This window comes from Pinus tabuliformis, chromosome J (genome assembly GCF_031772625.1).
Source record: "Pinus tabuliformis cultivar Carrire ecotype Pingquan chromosome J, CPIR1, whole genome shotgun sequence".
Lineage (NCBI taxonomy): Eukaryota > Viridiplantae > Streptophyta > Pinopsida > Pinales > Pinaceae > Pinus > Pinus tabuliformis.
This window is the reverse complement of record NC_142295.1, coordinates 1,072,562,865-1,072,582,929: the sequence shown is the minus strand read 5'-3', so window position 1 is coordinate 1,072,582,929 and position 20,065 is coordinate 1,072,562,865. Positions and strand designations below refer to the sequence as shown.

The 20,065-nt window shown below is 38.9% G+C and overlaps 2 pseudogenes; both read left to right on the top strand.

The window, feature by feature from the left end:
- Nucleotides 1-223: 223 nt before the first annotated feature.
- On the top strand, nucleotides 224-804 carry LOC149230658 (mitochondrial import inner membrane translocase subunit TIM17-2 pseudogene; annotated as a pseudogene).
- Nucleotides 805-951: 147 nt separating this feature from the next.
- The window catches only part of LOC149230657 (26S proteasome non-ATPase regulatory subunit 1 homolog A-like), a 33,919-nt pseudogene continuing 14,805 nt past the window's right edge, over nucleotides 952-20,065 (top strand).

Genomic DNA, 20,065 nt, shown 5'->3' with positions numbered 1-20,065 from the left:
TATATTTGTGTTTTTCTCTTGAAGTTTCTTTGAGAAACACAACCTTAGGTCAGGGGTTTCATTGCATAATATGGGCTTCTGTTAGCTTCGATGCCAGGGTTGAGAGGTAGCTATTATGCTCAATCTCTGACGACTCGTATCTAGCATCATCCCCTTTAAAACCCTGTATCCATTATGAAGATTAAACTTGCATTGGAAATTTATTTTCCTAATTGATTGTGGCATGGGGGCCGTGGGATTATCAATCTTCCATTTGATGAAGGGAATTTACAATTCCTGGAAGGTTGAATGTATCTTGGTGGCACACATGGTGTGAGGTTGAACGCCCCTTGCATTGGTGGAAGCTTCACAGTATGAGGTGGTTTTTTCTCGACTTTTGATTGCTCGGTGGCATACATTAGGCAAAAAGAGGATCCCTTGAATTCTATAATCGCCATAGCTGCCACTAGGGGGTTTCTTCAAATGCGACAGGGACCCAGGTTGCCACTAGGTTCGCTATATTTGGTGTTGTTTTGCTTGCCTTGATAGAGGGTGTCGGGATTATGATAAATATGATTTTGAGTGTGTAGCAACAATTTCTACCGATGTTTGAAGATGTGCCTAATATGTAGGGTTTTATTCCAAGGTTTTAAGGCTATGGACACATGCTGGCCAATATTGGGGGTCCTGGGGTTGAGCCAACTCAAACCATGGGAGAGTAGCTCTTGGTTTGGAGGATTTAAAGGGCTTTTTGAGGGCAAGAAATAAGAATCACAACATAGTAGTGGTGGTGATAAGGTTGAGGCTTTGGAGATTTTTTATTAGCCCAACATTCCAGTGCCTACTTATGATTTCAAGTGAATCGGGGGATATTAGTCTGTGTCAGCTTCAACTACTAGGTAAGGGCCTAAAATTTATCCCATTTTAAAGTCATGAATGAATATAAATATTTATTTATTTATTTCCGTAAGCATGCCACATACCAATGAAAATAAGGTGATGATCATTAAATAAGACTTTGACATCACACAAAGAATCTGTGGAAGTGTTGTACACTCTTCCCTTTGTTCATTATCTCAGTCAAGTGCAAAAGATCTAAACCTAATACAACTTAAGCACATATTCCTCAAAATGAATGAGAATATGTCCACTCAGACATTTTTCACAATTTGTTGTGTGCATCACTGAAGTGATATGGATGGGAAGTACTAGCATTTCTTTCATTACCTTGTTTGTTGCTTGTAGCCTATCATTTGTGCAAATTGAACTAATGAGGACACTATAAGTTAAATTTGGCATTGGTACCTTTTCAACCATGTCATCAGAAGCATCAAAACATCTTGCATCCTACCTTCCTTATAAAGCTTGATAATAGAGTTCGTATACTTTACCATATGTATTAGTTGTTGACATGGAGGTTGTTTTAGGTTCATTATCATCACATAATTTATAAAGTTGAAATATAAGTAGCTTGACTCTCAGATAATTCCAATTCCCACAATATTGTTGATGATTCTTGTATCTTTCCTTCATCATAAATAAATTTGATGAATTTTTCATAATGAGATATCAAACTCTAGTCAAAATATCAATATACGACAATTTTTTTAGTGTTGTTTAATTGGTGACTTGAACATAAATGTATCTGGTCGAATGCTCCAGTTCTCCATTTCAAGGAGAAGAATGGATGCCTCCTCATATTTATCATGCTTACACAAACAAGGAATCAATATATTTCAAATTAAATCACAAGCCAAACTTAAAAAAAAAATATTGTTGACAGGATTATTAGCTCCAAGTTTTCTTCCAATTTCATGAGTCATCTCAGGAATGACATGTGCTTATTAATACTTGGCAGTATGCTTTGTTGGAAATAATACTGAAAGGAGGGGTGAATCAGTATTATCAAGTCAATTATTTCCTTTTTTAAACCCATATCATATACGCTACTTCAGTTAGATAAAACTGTGTATATACACAACTACAGAGAAGGAAACCCGCGTATATAATGCAGACTTACAATTTAATTTATCTTACAGATGTTGATCATTAATCTGTGTATCAGAGTCAAATAAACGGTAACCAGAAACAGTAAAACAGAGCTAAAGACAATCACACACAAGAACACAAGATATAAGGTGGAAACCCAATGTGGGTGAAAACCACCTACTGCAATTTGTCTCTATCTTCCTTTAATTAGAAACTTCTTCTTACAATGTACTGGTGCAGTCCTTTACCAGTACGTAGGCTGCAACCTGCAGAGAGATACAACTCTCTCCCGTTCTCCAGCTTCTCCTGGAAGGGAGCTACAACCCCCTTTGCTCTTGCACTAGCCAACTTACTAGTACGTAGGTGCTGGGCTACTGAAGGCGACAACCTTCTCTTTCTTCCAGGGACCACGTTTCATAAATTTTCAGACTGGATCCATGAACATCAATCAATCATCAATAATTTCTGCATCAAACAATCTCCTTTTCACCAATTAGAACTGAATCAAGTGGATACTTCTCTTACAGTTGTACCCAGAACACAGTAACAGTAATCACACACCAAATTCTGAACCCAGAACACTGCACCAATCAAACAGAAGCAGCTAGAACACAACTCAAGAGATGTACACTACTTCAATAACCAGAAACCTCCGTATACGCTGTTTTTACTTACAGAACCAGCGTGTATACGCCCCTTCACTTCACTGAACCTGCGTACAGATATATAAAGGATAATTTCAAATATTCAGACCTTAATTAACCCAGATTACCAGATTTATAGATCAAGCATGTGCCACATATAACGGATCAAAATCATACAAAGATATTATTATTAAAGCCTTAAGATTATGACCCATCAATAGAACTTATCCTTCTCTTTGCGCTCAGGTTCCTTCTTTATTCAGATCCAGATTTGCAGCATAACCCAATAACCAATATTCCAGATCTAGCCCTTTATCATATATTCAATAATTCCAATAATGCTTTGCCAAATGATCTCCTTCCTCTTTTATAGACTTAGGCCTTTCACAATACCACGGTCCAAAACCATAACAAAACAATACCATGGACCCAATACTTGGGATCAACACTCTGGACGAGATACCATGGCCCAAAACCATAGGTTCGATTACCAAGGACTAAATACCACGGACCAAAAGTAAGTTCTCCAACATGTACATGCTTTTCCTTGCGTGAAAGTGCATGTATACGCATACGCGCCTTTGCATCATCTAACCTGCGTGCATACATGGCTTCGTCTAGATGAACCTGCGTATATGACTTTTCCTTCATTCTGAAAGCCTGAACTGAGATCTGTCACCAGAGAGAGTTGCCATCAAGGACAACACCTGTGCCATAGCTCCAAACCTATGCCATAATACCAACAATCTCCCCCTTTGGACTTGATGGCAACCCCAAAATCCTCAAGGTCATTCTCCCTCTTTGTCATCAAGGGCAAAGGGTTGTGCTCCCCCTGAGTACATGCTGAAATCTCTGCCCTGCTGTGCTAACCATGCTCCCCCTGACTGTAGGCAAGATCTGCAAAAAGATGTTCTTCAAGAAGAACCATGACTTATACATCATAAAAGACCTTCCTATCACCAAAAGACTTAATACATACATCCATCACCCAACCAAGTGGGGATACATCAGAAATTTACATATGACAACCAAGTACATTACATCTTCATCCCAGGCATAGTGGGGAAACCAAAATAGGTCGTTACATGACCTTGACACCATAAAAGAGATACATGAAATAGAGACGAAATATCTGGAGCAAGACTTATGAAAGGCACCAATAACTGATATCAGCAGCATCTGTCAATCACCATTCAGATCAGCAACCATGTTTTCCTTCTGTTCTCCCTCTGCATTTGTTCCACCTGAAACCAACAACAGTTTTCAAAAGCTTCTAAGATAATGCCAACAATGCATCATTAGAAGTTTATCTGCTCCCCCTGAACCTGTGCCAGATGGTCTCTGTCAGACCCATATAAGACTATATTCAACCAAAGCCTGTCAATACTAATATCCATCAAGCCTCCATATACGCAACTATATCTGTATAAACCAGCGTATGTACATGGATCCTCCTCAGGCAACTCGCGTACACCCATTTTTCTCTGAAACAGACAGGTTTTACCAGCAAGATGATGCATCAACTACTCCCAGCTTATGTCTAAGCTATTCAAAAGTTTCCCTGGGCAGTGGTTTGGTGAGAATATCAGCAACTTGTTCCTTGGAGGGAACGTACTCCAATTTGACCTTTTGTTCCAACACTTGTTCCCGGAGAAAATGATACTTGATCGGTATGTGCTTAGTCTTTGAATGCATGACAGGATTTTTTGAAATGCTGATTGCACTTGTATTATCACATAAGATGGAGATAGATGGTGTACAAGTGATTTGAAAATCCTACAAGGTTTGCATCATCCAAAGGAGTTGAGTGAAACAAGATGTAGCAGCCACATATTTCGCTTTAGTTGTAGATAAAGCAATCGAACTTTGTTTCTTGCTGAACCAAGATACTAATCTGGAACCCATAAAGAATGCACCACCACTTGTGCTCTTTTTGTCATCCATGCTTCCAGCCCAATCTGCATCTGTATACGCATGAAGAGTGAGATCTGTATCTCTCGGATACCATAAGCCATAGTTTTGAGTTCCTTGAAGATACTTGAAAATTCTCTTCACTGCCTGAAGATGAGTTTCCTTTGGATTTGCCTGAAATCTTCCAACCATTCCCACTACATGCATGATGTATGGTCGGGTACCTGTCAAATAAAGTAGACTTCCAATCATGGATCTATAGGTTGGTTGATGGACTGCTGCTGATTCATCATTTGCACTGAGGCTACATCCTGTAACCATAGGGGTACATACTGGTTTCGAATCTTCCATGCCATATTTCTTCAATATTTGCTTGAGATACTTGGTTTGTGACAAAAAGATACTGCCTTCATTTTGTTGGATTTGTAGACCAAGAAAATATGTCAGCTCTCCAAGTAATGACATTTCGAATTCTTTCTGCATTAACAAGGCAAAGTTTTGACTCATAGCTTCTTCATTGTTGCCAAAGATAATATCATCTACATACACAACAAGTATTAGCAATTTGTCATTTTCAATTTTTATATAAAGATTGTTATCTGCTGATCTTTTTGAAAAACCTTGTTGATGAAGGTATTTGTCCAAACGGTAGAACTAGGCCCTTGGAACCTGTTTAAGACCACAGGGAGCCTTTTTTAGTCTGCATACAAGGTTTGGATCATTCCCAAGAATGAAACCATTTGGTTGCTCAATGTACACTTCTTCTTCTAAGTCTCCATTCAGAAAGGCCGATTTCATGTCCATTTGAAATACTTTGAACTTCTGAAAGCTAGAGAGAGCAAGGAACATTCTGATGGTCTCAATTCTAGCAACGGGAGCAAAATTTTCTTCAAAGTCTATTCTTTCTTGTTGAGCATACCCTTTACATACAAGTCTGGCCTTATTTCTAATCACTTCCCCATTTTCATTCAACTTGTTTTTGAAGATCCATTTTGTCCCTATGACATTCTTATCTTTTGGTCTAGGAACCAACTCTCAAGTGTTATTCTTTTCGATCTGCTCAAGTTCTTCATCCATTGCCTTGACCCAGCATTCATCTTTGCATGCCTCTTTTACATTTTGTGGTTCATTGGAGGAGAGAAAAGCCAAATAGCTTGAGGCTTTTGCAATTGTTCTTCTTGTTTGTATACTTGCCTCTTTCTACCCCAAAATTTGAGATTATGGATGATTCTTCTGAACGTACCTGGATGGAGTCTTATCTTCTATTCTTATCTGTTCTTCTAGTGCCTCTTGAGCTTATTCTTCATCATAAGTCTGATTTTATGTTGAAGGATAGTCCTCATCATCTTCGAAATCTTCAGAATTCACTTGCCTAGGAATGTTTCCTTCTTCATCAACCACTACATCAATGCTATCAACAATTCTTCCAAGTCTTTTGTTGTAACACTTATATGCTTTGTTGTGGGGAGAATAACCAAGGAGAATGCCTTCATCTTCTCTAGGTACAAACTTACCAAGATTTTCATCATTATTTTTAATATAGCATTTGCTTCCAAAAATTTTAAAATATTTTACTGAAGGAGTCTCACCATACCAGAGCTCATGAGGAGTTTTAGTGCTGTTCACCCGGACATTTGTCTTGTTGAGAATAAAAACTACAGCAAATTCGGCTTCACCCCATAAGGTTGCGGGAGTTCCAGACTCATCAAGCATTGCATGAGCCATTTGTTGAACCGTTCTATTCATCCTTTCCACTACTCCATTTTGCTGAGTCATAGCTGTAGAGAATTCCCTTCTTATTCCATGTTCTTCACAAAAATCGAAAATTCATTCGAGGTAAATTCTCCTCCTCAATCAGACCTGAGGCATTTGATTCTGTTATTGGAAATAATACTGAGAGGGGGGGGGTGAATCAGTATTATCAGATCAGATAAAACTTTTCAATTTCATACTCAGATTCATACACGCAGCTTCAGTTAAGGATATCAGCGTATACACGCGACTTTGTTAAGGGCAACTAGCGTACATGCAGTAATCTTATGATTCAGTTAGCTTATCTTCAGTAAATGCATCAGAACATTATTACCCATATTAACAGTAAACAGGTGCAGTATAATAGAACAGATCATCACACATAAGGCACACACATGAACACCATGATATAAGGTGGAAACCCAATGTGGGTGAAAACCACCTGCTGCAATTTGTTTCTATCTTCCTTTAATAAGAAACTTCTTTTACAATGTACTGGTGCAGTCCTTTACCAGCACGCAGGCTACAACCTGCAGAGGGCTACAACCCTCTTAGCTCTTGTACTAGCCGATCCATTTACTAGTACGTAGGTGCCTGCCTACAGAATGCTCCAACCTTTACTTGTTCTTTAGCTGCTCCTGGAAGGGAGCTACAACTCCTTTACTCTTGTACTGGCTGATATGTTTACCAGTACGTAGGTGCCGGCCTACGATCTACCCGGGACCACGTTTCATACATTTTCATACTGGATCCATAAGACAATCACCATTGTAGTACAACCTGCATCATTGATCACTGAAACACTAAAACACTGAAACATTGTCAACAACACAGTCACCAGAACACAGAGCAGACACAGAACTCTGCAATAACCATCAGATCCATCTGCAACTTCAAATATCAAGCTTTACAATGTACACGCTACTTGGATGAACCCAACCTGCGTGTATACGCCCTTTTTCCAAGGCCAACCCGCGTACAGATCTAAAAATATTCCCTTATAACTTTGCAGTTGTACCAGACATCAATCATACTATAACACTTATAGAACATTATTTGCGTCAGTATGCAGATCTAGAATAAGCATAATCAACCATATAAAGATAGTTCATTTCAAACCATTTGATCCCGATCTCTCCTTAGATCTTGTTCTCCATCAACCGGTGAGATCTCTCCTTAGCTCAGATCAAGTAATGCATCATCAACCCATAACCTGCACACTGGATCTAATACTTCATCAGATGTTCAAGATTTTTCCAATACATTTTCCTAATGATCTTCTTCTCCTTATATAGCCTTAGGCCTTGCTCAATACCTCGGGCCAAAACCATAGTAACACAATACCATCAACTTCAAAACTAGGGATCAACACGTCCGTCGAGACACCATGGTCCAAAACCATAGGCACAACTTCCAAGGAATAACCGCCATGGACCAAAGATAAGTTTTCGACATACACGCTCTTTTACTGAAGAAAACCTGCGTGTACACGTGACTTGGTATATAGCGAACCTGCGTATACGCGACTTGGTATATAGTGAACCTGCTTGTATACGCGACGTGGTATATAGTGAACCAGCGTGTATATATTTTTCTTCATACTTGTAGACTGATCATCAATTCCTTGCTGCTATCCTTCTGCACTATGATTTGTCATCAGTGTGATTTGCCATCAAGGACAACACTTGTCTCATAATGCCAACATCTGTGATTTGATTCGTTCTCCACCAAGGCTTTGAATGATTTGAACTTTTCAAAGGCTTCGTCTTTGTGCTTCATAAGTCCTATCCAACACATCCTGGAATAGTCATAAATGAATAAATTAAAGTATTCTTCTCCTCGAGGTGACCTTTTCCTAGTTGGACCACATACATTAGTATGGACAAGTTCAAGCGGCCTGCTGGCTGATCCTTCCTTCTCGGGGAAGTTAGTTCTGGTTTGCTTGCCAAACTGACATGATTTGCATATTGTATTGTCTGGGACTTTGATGTCTGGAAGACCACGAACTGCCTGGTATTTGCATGCTTTCCTTATCTGTGAGAAACTAAGATGACCCAATCTTCCGTGCCATAGCCAGTGTTCATCATTCTTGCTCAGATAGCATTGATGTTGTCCTTTTTTGAATATGTATAAATTATTTGGAGTCCTTACGCCTTTGATCACTGTTTTTCCTATATCAAGATCACGAACACTACATCCATTTGATCGAAATATTACCTCAGTTCCTTGATCACACATCTGGCTGACACTTAATAGATTATGCTTTAAGCCATCAACATACATGACATTTCCATCTTTGACCCTTTCTTTCAACTGAATAGAACCTTTACCTTTTATGACAGCAGGGGTGTCATTTCCAAAAGAAACCTTCTTCTCCTTCTCTAAGGCACTATATGACTGAAGTTTTTCTTTATCACCTGTCATATGTTTCGAACATCCGCTGTCAATGTACCATTGATTTTCCTGCCCTTCCGCATATAAGGCTATACCACATCTTTCTGGTTGTGGTTCTTTTATTCTCCATGATTTGGCACTTGAGGCTTGCTCCTTTTGAGTTGTCTTCCGAAACCTGCTCCTGCATTCAGAATCTTCATGACCGAAATTGTTACAAATAGAACATTCTATTTCATTTTCAAGAGCAGAGAAGTTGTTGTAAGTCCTTTTCATGATCCCAGTCATACTTCTGTTTATGAGCTTCTCTAGTCATGATTGTCTTATAGGCAACACATTGAGCTGCTTTGTGACCAAAGTTATGACAAGAAAAACATTGGCCATTGAAGAAACTCCTGTGTTTATCAAATCTACCAGCCAAATGATTGTAGTTCCTATTGACATCCATTCTTGAGGCAAATTGAGAAGGTTTTACCTGTGGCTGGTTGTAGCTTCTATTTGTCCTTAAAGTAGATTTCCCTCGATTTACCTGGTGATTTCCATTGGGTCTTTCTTCACTTCTCCTTGCAGCATCAAGATAACTCTTGGAGGTAGATGATTTCTACGCTTGAGTTGTTTCTTCATTATATCCCAGACCTATCTTGATTAGTGGAGAGCGCTGCACTTTGATAATCTCATCTAACTTGTCAGATCCTTTAACAAATCTAAGATTAAGAGCTTTTTTTTTCTCAATCTCTTTTCTCAGTCCCACAATTTCACATTCTAACTTTTCATGATGTTTTTCCTTTTCAGTAAGTTGTAATTGTAGAGTATCTATGATCACATTCTTCTCTTCTAAACAAATTTTGAGTCTAGAAATCTCTTCATAAAGACTTTCTTCATCTATAGCATCCACAAAATCATCATCTTCAAAAGCCATTAAAAGTTTATATTTATTACCTTGTTCATCTTCGTCACTATTTGAAAGTCCATCACTATCTTCATGAGTGTAATAGCTTTTCTTATTTATTTTGTTTCTTGTTCCATCTAACAGGTTCCTTACCCTTGTCAATCTTATCCTTATGAGGAAATTTGGCAAGATAGTGACCAACTCTTCCAAAAGCAAAGCATTTGAAAGGTAACTTACCTCTGAATCTTCCAGCACCCCGTTGAAGGTTCTTGATAAAATTTGATTCTTCCTCTTCTTCTGACACGTGTCCTGACTCATAGTGATCTCCTTTGCCTGAAGCCTTGAAAGCAACTTCTTTCCTGTCTGATGGTCCTCCTTTCCTCATTTCATAAGCAGTCAGAATTCCGTGCAGTTGTGACATGGTAAGGTTTCGTAGATTCTCTTTTTCTTCTATTGCAGAAACTTTAGATTCAAACTTAGGGGACAAAGATCTTAGAACCTTTTCAACCACAACAGACTCTTTTATTTCTTCACCTAATTTTTTCATACAATTGACAATCTCATCTACACGAAGAAAATATTTAGCCACACTTTCAACATTGTGCATTCTAAGATTTTCATACTGAATTCTGAGGGTTTGAAGTTTTGCTCGTTTTACCTTTTCATCTCCTTCATAGCTCAAAACAATCTTGTCCCACATTTCTTTTGCAGATTTATACTGCATAGCCTTGACGAATTCTGATTGAGATAGACATCCTAATAGAGTATTGACAACCTCTGCATTTGTTTCATATTGCTTCTTACCAGCCGGATCTGTAGGAGTTGTTGAAGGAAAAGTGTACCTTGTATCTATGATATCCCAGACTTCTGTACCAAGAGATTGAAGATAGGCTGTAACTCTTACCTTCCAATAGACAAAGTTGGTCCCATCAAAAATTGGTGGCATGATTGATGCTTCTCTCTCGTAGTTGCTCATGATGATGGATCTTCCTTCAAGCGATCAAGCTTCTTCAGAAGGACTTGCTCTGATACTAATTGTTGGAAATAATACTGAGAGGGGGTGTGAATCAGTATTAGCAAGTCAATTATTTCCTTTTTTAAACCCAGATCATATACACTACTTCAGTTAGATAAAACTGCATATATACGCAACTACAGAGAAGGAAACCCGCATATATAATGCAGACTTATAATTTAATTTATCTTACAGATGTTGATCATTATTCTGTGTATCAGAATCAAATAAACAGTAACCAGAAACAGTAAAATAGAGCTGAAGACAATCACACACAAGAACACAAGATATAAGGTGGAAACCCAATGTGGGTGAAAACCATCTACTGCAATTCGTCTCTATCTTATTTTAATTAGAAACTTCTTCTTACAATGTACTGGTGCAGTCCTTTACCAGTACGCAGGCTGCAACCTGCAGAGAGCTACAACTCTCTCTCGTTCTCCAGCTTCTCCTGGAAGGGAGCTACAACCCCCTTTGCTCTTGCACTAGCCAACTTACTAGTACGTAGGTGCTGGCCTACTGAAGGCTACAACCTTCTCTTTCTTCCAGGGACCACGTTTCATAAATTTTCAGACTGGATCCATGAACATCAATCAATCATCAAGAATTTATGCATCAAACAATCTCCTTTTCACCAATTAGAACTGAATCAAGTAGATACTTCTCTGACAGCTGTACCCAGAACACAGTAACAGTAATCACACACCAAATTCTGAACCCAGAACACTGCACTAGAACACAACTCAAGAGATGTACACTACTTCAATTACTAGAAACCTGCGTATACGCTGTTTTTACTTACAAAACCAGCGTGTATACACGCCTTCACTTCACTGAACCTGCGTACAGATCTATAAAGGATAATTTCAAATATTTAGACCTTAATTAACCCAGATTACTAGATTTATAGATCAAGCATGCGCCACATATAACGGATCAAAATCATACAAAGATATTATTATTCAAGCCTTAAGATTATGACCCATCAATAGAACCTATCCCTCTCTTTTCGCTCAGGTTCCTTCTTTATTCAGATCCAGATCTGTAGCATAACCCAATAACCAATATTCCAGATCTAGCCCTTTATCAGATATTCAATAATTCTAATAATGCTTTGCCAAATGATTTCCTTCCTCTTTTATAGACTTAGGCCTTTCACAATACCACGGTCCAAAACCATAACAAAACAATACCATGGACCCAATACTTGGGATCAACACTCTGGACGAGATACCATGGCCCAAAACCATAGGTTCAATTACCAAGGACTAAATACCATGGACCAAAAGTAAGTTCTCCAACATGTACACGCTTTTCCTTGCGTGAAAGTGCATGTATACACATGCGCGCCTTTGCATCGTCTAACTTGCTTGCATACACGGCTTTGTCTAGATGAACCTGCGTATATAACTTTTCCTTCATTCTGAAAGCCTGAACTGAGATCTGTCACCAAAGAGTGTTGCCATCAAGGACAACACCTGTGCCATAGCTCCAAACCTGTGCCATAATGCCAATATGCTTTCCTTTTCTATTTGATTGTAGACTTCGATAGAAATATCAAATTTCTCTTTGTTGTGAATTCCATTAATGACAGTGTCATAGAGAGACTCATCCATATAATTCAAGGATCTTCACCCTATTATATTATTGAGAAGTACAAACACTTTTTGTATATTTTGTACGAGAAGACACCCTTAGGTACTAGCATCTAGATTGAGACATTTATCCTTGTCTCTAAAGTGGTTTCTCCATGATTTTTGGTTTTGGTTTACTAATCCATTCAATGCTTTAATTTAGTCTGCACTCTATGCAAGAATGTCACTAGTAATCTCCACATAAACACACGCTATCGTTAAATCAATGAAAATCGTTTGTCTCTCACAAATATATCTTTTGAGACTATCTTGGAAATGTTATTGGTGGCACTATGACAATCATTGCACATAAAAATATTATTGATGATACATATAGGTGTCCTTGGCATTTCTTCATAACACCAAATGTAATTGATAGCTTATCACTATGAGCGAAAGGATGGTTTCCTTCTTATACTCATCTACTTCACGCAAGACAAATATTGTAGCAAGGAAGTACCCTAAATCCCTTAATTGTTCATTTCATATCTCCAACTTTGCATATATATCCTCTGACTATGGGTGTGATCTATCTTACAAAAGAGTTGATGATCCTTATTTTAGGCTCAAATTTAGTTGCATCCTGTCTTATGTTTGACTCCTTTGCATTTCATCCTTTTTTTTCTCACATTTGCAAGATAATACACTTGTCATCTAAAACACACACATATAAGATGGAAGCATATGCATGAGAATATGTTATTTTTCTTATTTCTCTACATCCAAATTTCCATGTACTTTTCATGGTGACAACAAGGTCTACCATACCAAAGCATTAATCTCAAACCACATTTATTTATAAAATCCTTAGCACCATCCAGTTGCCTAGCATGGCCAAGAAGGTGTTGGAAATAATACTGAGAGGGGGGGGTCAATCAGTATTATCACATTAATAAAACTTTTTCCATTTCCATAATCAGATTCATATATGCTACTTCCACAACTTCTTATGATTAAGTTAATTGATCTTCAATGAGTGCATTAGAACATTATCAATCATATTATCAGTTAACAGATGCAGTAACATGGAATAGATCATCACACATAAGGCACGCACATGAACACCATGATATAAGGTGGAAACCCAATGCGGGAGAAAACCACCTGCTGCAAGTCATCTCAATCTTCTTCTTAATAAGAAAATCCTTTTACAATGTTTGTACTGGTGCAGTCTTATACCAGTACGGGAGCTACAACCCCCTTTGCTCTTGTACTAGCCAATCCATTTAATAGTACGCAGGCTGCTACCTGCTACAACGCTCCAAAGATTTCCTTTAGCTCTTGTACTAGCTTAGATACTAGTACGTAGGTGCTGACCTACAATCTTCTCTCCTCCAGGTACCACGTTTCATCAATTTTCAGACTGGATACACTGAAGCACAACACATAATCTGAAAGGCCACATTTCATCCAATTTTCATACTGAACCCAACAACAACATAAACAAGCTTCTGAATCACCCAAGCACTAGATCCATACATATACAAGTGAGTCATCAACCAGATCTAGTCCATCAGATCACATGAAGATAAGTCATTACGAACCCGATCCATTCATCTATCAAAACTGAAACATACTCTATCACTTCTCAGAACACTGTCATAATATCAGAAACCAGACATCACTTCAAAACCCAGAACACAGCAATGATAAACATGGACAGCTAAATATATTTCAAGAGAAGTACGAAGCCTCACCCATGTAATGCCTGCGTACAGTACGCACTGTTCTCAACTGAGCACCTGCGTACCCACGCACTATGCCTCAAAAACTTCCAGCGTACCTGTGCTCTGTGTCCACTGAACTTCCTGCACACCTCCGCAACTGCAGCGCTTCTGGGCCTGCGTATCTGCGCACCTGCAGCACTTCAGTGCCTATGTATCTTCGCACTTTTCTTTCACTACACTTGCGTACCTACGGGTATAGATAATTTCAAGACTTCAATAATAACCCAGACTGTGAGATCTACAGATCTGATCATGCGCCGAAAAGATCTCAACCCATCAGTAGATTCACCTTATTTACATCTAGACATTACTCCAAAGAGATCATAGTATTTTATATCTAGCTCCCATAAGATGTTCAACCCAAAAGCATACCCAAGCCAAATGATCTCCTTTGCTTTATATAGGCAAGCTCTTCCTCAAATCATGGATCAATACCACGGGCCAAAACCATAATAACACAATACTGTCGGCTAAATACCAAGGGTTAAACATAAGAAACCCCACGTGTGCTTTTCTCTGCCTTGAAGTAAGTGAACTGGGGGTACGCACTTCATGAACGGGATAACTACGGGTATGTACGCACTTTATGTAAGATAGACCTGCGTGTACGCACCTTCTGTAAGGTGTACCTGCGTACCCCTTATTTTCTTCCAATCTGAGAGGCTACTCATTAATCTTTGCTACTGACTGGTTGTACTGTGATCCATCACCTGTATAGGTTGCCATCAAGGACAACACTTTAGCCATAATGCCAACAATCTCCCCCTTTGGACTTGATGGCAAAGCTTACTTGTGAACTGTCATCTGATCCCTTTGAACTGTCCTACATCCATCTCTTCTGTGGATTCATCTGAATGTATACAAGTGAGATGATCTTCTATGAGAGGGTTGCCATCAAGTACAACACATGCATCATAATGCCAACAATCTCCCCCTTTGGACTTGATGGCAACAACACCAAATCACTCTCCCCCTTTGACATCAAGGGCAAAGGGTTATGCTCCCCCTAAGAACATGCTCCCCTTGACTATAAACCAGATCTGCTGAAATCTCTGAATGAGCTCCCCCCTTTGTATATGCCATGGTACACCAATCTGATCATGGTCTTTATGAGAACAAGCTGAGATGTCTGCTATGCTATATAGTGCTGTTCATGCTCAAGCTCCCCTTGACTGTAAGCAAGGTCTGCAAAAAGATGTTCTACATGACTCTATATCATAAATGACCTTCCTATCACCAAAAGACTCAATACTTACATTCATCACAATGGTGATACATCAAAAGTTTACATATGATAACATCATTCATCCCAGGCATAGTGGGGAAACTTAGGCCGTTACAATAGAGACCCACTATTACATCATGAGTAAAGACCAATCACCTAAGATAAACATTAGCAACAACACTGTATGATCTGCTTCATAGTATCTATCAACAGTAAGGTACTTCTGCATCAACTCATTCATAACCATCCAGATCTACATGAACCAAGAGCCATCAAAAGGAAGCATCTACATCAATCAACATATGTACGAAACAACCTATCATCATATAGGTAAGATCTCATCATCATCATGTCTCCAACAATAATCCTCATCCATATATGTGCCAAGAATAATAAAGACTCCATGCAAGCACCATTAGAGAATCAACCATAAATCTGATCCAAGAACCATGTGAACAACTCATAACTATAGCAAGATGAATCATAAGCATCATCACCAAGGACCATAATGCCAACAATGCATTAAGAACATATTCTCCCCCTAAATTGGTGCCATCTGTCAGATCTTATCAAAAAGTCAGCCAATAAATGCCTTAAGACAGGTACGCAGTTTTTCTTTATCTGTCCTGCGTCGCTACTCACTTTACCTTCTGCTTCCCTGCGTCTACCCGCAGAGAGCCTTCTACTGCACTGCGCATATATGCAGACAGTCTTCTACTACAGCGCGTACCCACGCAGCTGTTTCATCATATTCGCCGCGTACCCCACGCAGCCTTTGATTCTATCGCGCCGCGTACTTCTATGTACCTCCGCAGGTTTTCCTTTATCGCGCCGTGTACTTCCGAGCTTGCTCCACACCTCTTCTTTTGTCGTACTGCATACCTCCGCATTGGCGCTTTTTCTTCGCTGCGTACCCTCGCACATTCTCTGTGCATTACCTGCATACTTCTGATTAGGGCCGAATTGACAGTTCACCAGTGTGCCACAGTTAGTCAGATGCCCAGATCTGATTTTGTGCTCGAGAGATCATACTTCATAGATCAACTTCACTTTTCCTACTGCCTTTCTTCAAACAATCATAAACGCGATTGTGCAGTATCCAACTCGCGTATATACGCGACTTTCCTTCATGGAGTTTGCATATGAGATTCAGGACACTGAAGTTTTGTACTTTCAGCTCCCTCTGATTTTGGTTTGTCTGTACTTTGTGCTGTGCCGCCTTTTTCTGACTGTACTTCCTTTTTCCTCCATATCTTAAAGTGTGATGATGACATTTTCTCCTTTTGATATGGTGCCCACACTTTGTTCCTGCATTCCTTAGCTATATGTCCAAGCTTGTCACATGCATAACATCTTACATGTTTCATATTCCTCCTGTAACAATCAGCAGCTTTGTGACCAAACATATTGCAAGCAAAGCAATATCCATAAAAGTACCTTGATTGAGATGACCTTTCTGCATAATGATCTTGAACCCTTCTTCTTCTACATCTAGCTACAACATGTCCAAGATTATGACATACATAACATTCAAAATTATTCATAGGAGGAGTAAAGGATTTTCTTTGAGGAATCTCTTTCCTTGGTTGATGATGAGATTGATCTTTCATTTCTTCATTGATCATTTTAGATTTCTCTTTAGAGTTCCTTGCCTCACCTTGTGAACTAGACTCACCTTCGATAGATTCATAGAAACCAAGACCAGTCTTTATAGCAGGAGACCTTCGACTATTAAGAATATCATCCAAGACTTTAGAGCTATCTTGAAATCGTAAAAGCTTATCCTTTTCTTCTATTTTACCTTTCAAGATATTTACCTCAACCTGAAGCTGTTCTTCCTTTTCAAGAGATCGCCTTTTCAAATCTTCTTCAGCTTTTCTTCCTTCTTCCATTTGTTCCCTTAGTTTGAGAATCTCCTTTTCTTGTTCTTCATTCAGATCCTGCTGCATTTGACAAACTTGGAAGGCACATTCCAGCTGGGATTTTAAGCTGATGACTTCGTTGTCTTGTTTTTCAATTTCTTGATGTAGATCTTCATTCTGCTTCTTTGATTCTTCAAGATCTTCCTTTAGTGAGAGGATTGTAGCTTCAAGAGTTTCATAGTAGCTGGATCTATTTTTGAGTTTCTTGATGGTTGTGCTTCTTTCGTTGACTTCTTTTCTTAATGATGTCACTTCATGCTGCAATTTTTGACATTGGTCTTCCTTGTCCTTGAGTAGTTTTCTTACCTTGTTTCCTTCTTCTAGTTGGGCCTTTAGTTTGGTAGCCTCTTCTTTGAAGTCACATTCCCTTTTGTTCAATAGATCTTGTTGATCTCTAATTTTGTCTGTCAGCCTTTTAAATTCTGCCTCTATTTGATATCTTTCTTGTTCACCCATAAGAACAAGTTCAGTAGTTTCACTATCACTTCCATCTCTTTCACAAGGAAATATAGCTGGAACATCAGAGGATAACACATTCATACCTGATAATGATTCTGAATCTGATTCTGAATCTGAAGAGCTTCTTATGCCTAATCCCCAATCGATTCTCCCACTGTCATAGTTCTTCTGAGATGCCTTCTTTTTCTTAGGTGCTTTCTTCTTAAGCTTCTTTCCCATTGTTCCACGGATCTCCTTCAAGCGATCAAGCTTCTATCAAAGGACCTGCTCTGATACCAATTGTTGGAAATAATAATGAGAGGGGGGGGTGAATCAGTATTATCACATTAATAAATTTTTTTCCATTTCCATAATCAGATTCATATATGCTACTTCCACAACTTCTTATGATTAAATTAATTGATCTTCAATGAGTGCATTAGAACATTATCAATCATATTATCAGTTAACAGATGCAGTAACATGGAATAGATCATCACACATAAGGCACACACATGAACACCATGATATAAGGTGGAAACCCAATGCGGGAGAAAACCACCTGCTGCAAGTCATCTCAATCTTCTTCTTAATAAGAAAATCCTTTTACAATGTTTGTACTGGTGCAGTCTTATACCAGTACAGGAGCTACAACCCCCTTTGCTCTTGTACTAGCCGATCCATTTACTAGTACGCAGGCTGCTACCTGCTACATTGCTCCAAAGATTTCCTTTAGCTCTTGTACTAGCTTAGATACTAGTACGTAGGTGCTGACCTACAATCTTCTCTCCTCCAGGTACCACGTTTCATCAATTTTTAGACTGGATACACTGAAGCACAACACATAATCTGAAAGGCCACATTTCATCCAATTTTCATACTGGACCCAACAACAACATAAACAAGCTTCTGAATCACCCAAGCACTAGATCCATACATATACAAGTGAGTCATCAACCAGATCTAGTCCATCAGATCACATGAAGATAAGTCATTATGAACCCGATCCATTCATCTATCAAAACTGAAACATACTCTATCACTTCTCAGAATACTGTCATAATATCAGAAACCAGACATCACTTCAAAACCCAGAACATAGCAATGATAAACATGGACAGCTAAATATATTTCAAGAGAAGTACGAAGCTTCACCCATGTAATGCCTGCGTACAGTACGCACTGTTCTCAACTGAGCACCTGTGTACCCACGCACTATGCCTCAAAGACTTCCTGCATACCTATGCTCTGTGTCCACTGAACTTCCTGCGCACCTCCGCAACTGCAGCGCTTCTGGGCCTGCGTATCTGCGCACCTGCAGCACTTCTGCGCCTGCGTATCTCCGCACTTTTCTTTCACTGCACTTGCGTACCTGCGGGTATAGATAATTTCAAGACTTCAAGAATAACCCAGACTGTCAGATCTACAGATCTGATCATGCGCCGAAGAGATCTCAACCCATCAGTAGATTCGCCTTATTTAGATCTAGACATTACTCCCAAGAGATCATAGTATTTCAGATCTAGCTCCCATAAGATGTTCAACCCAAAAGCATACTCAAGCCAAATGATCTCCTTTGCTTTATATAGGCAAGCTCTTCCTCAAATCATGGATCAATACCACGGGCCAAAACCATAATAACACAATACCGTCGGCTAAATACCAAGGGTTAAACATAAGAAACCCCACGTGTGCTTTTCTCTGCCTTGAAGTAAGTGAACTGGGGGTACGCACTTCATGAACGGGATAACTGCGGGTATGTACGCACTTTATGTAAGATAGACCTGCGTGTACGCACCTTCTGTAAGGTGTACCTGCGTACCCCTTATTTTCTTCCAATCTGAGAGGCTACTCATTAATCTTTGCTACTGACTGGTTGTACTGTGATCCATCACCTGTATAGGTTGCCATCAAGGACAACACTTTAGACATAATGCCAACAGAAGGTCACCCATAATGCTCCATTTTTAATTTAATGCATTCCATGATGCAATCTCACATTCACATTCATCAAATACATTTAAAGCATCTCCCAAACTTCCAAACTTTTCATCCATGTCAACAATGACATTTCTAATAGAGATATGAGCAAAGTCCACTTTGGATAACAAAAGAATGGAGTTGATTTCCAATTTCCATGACTGTTAGATTGGAACAAACATCAATGACAATAGCAATAGTAAAATGGTTTGGCTTCATTCTCGCTTGTAATGTTTGGCCAAAGTTTTTTAATTTCTTTTACCAATACCCATTTTGGGTGTATTTTGCAATTATGACAATCCATGAAACCTCATCTCTTTTTGGTTATTTTGTCAAACACCTGTCAAATATAAAATACCATGCATTAATATCTAATACTCATATAATCATTAATATTTCAAATACTATGCATTGACCATCCCCTGCATATGAGAAGACATAATGGCCTAACATCATATTCACCATGCATAACACATATTATCTTGTATAAGGAGAACAACATAGTTAAACAATCATTAAACACATAAAAATAACACATTAAATACATCATATAAAGCACACCATGTGAC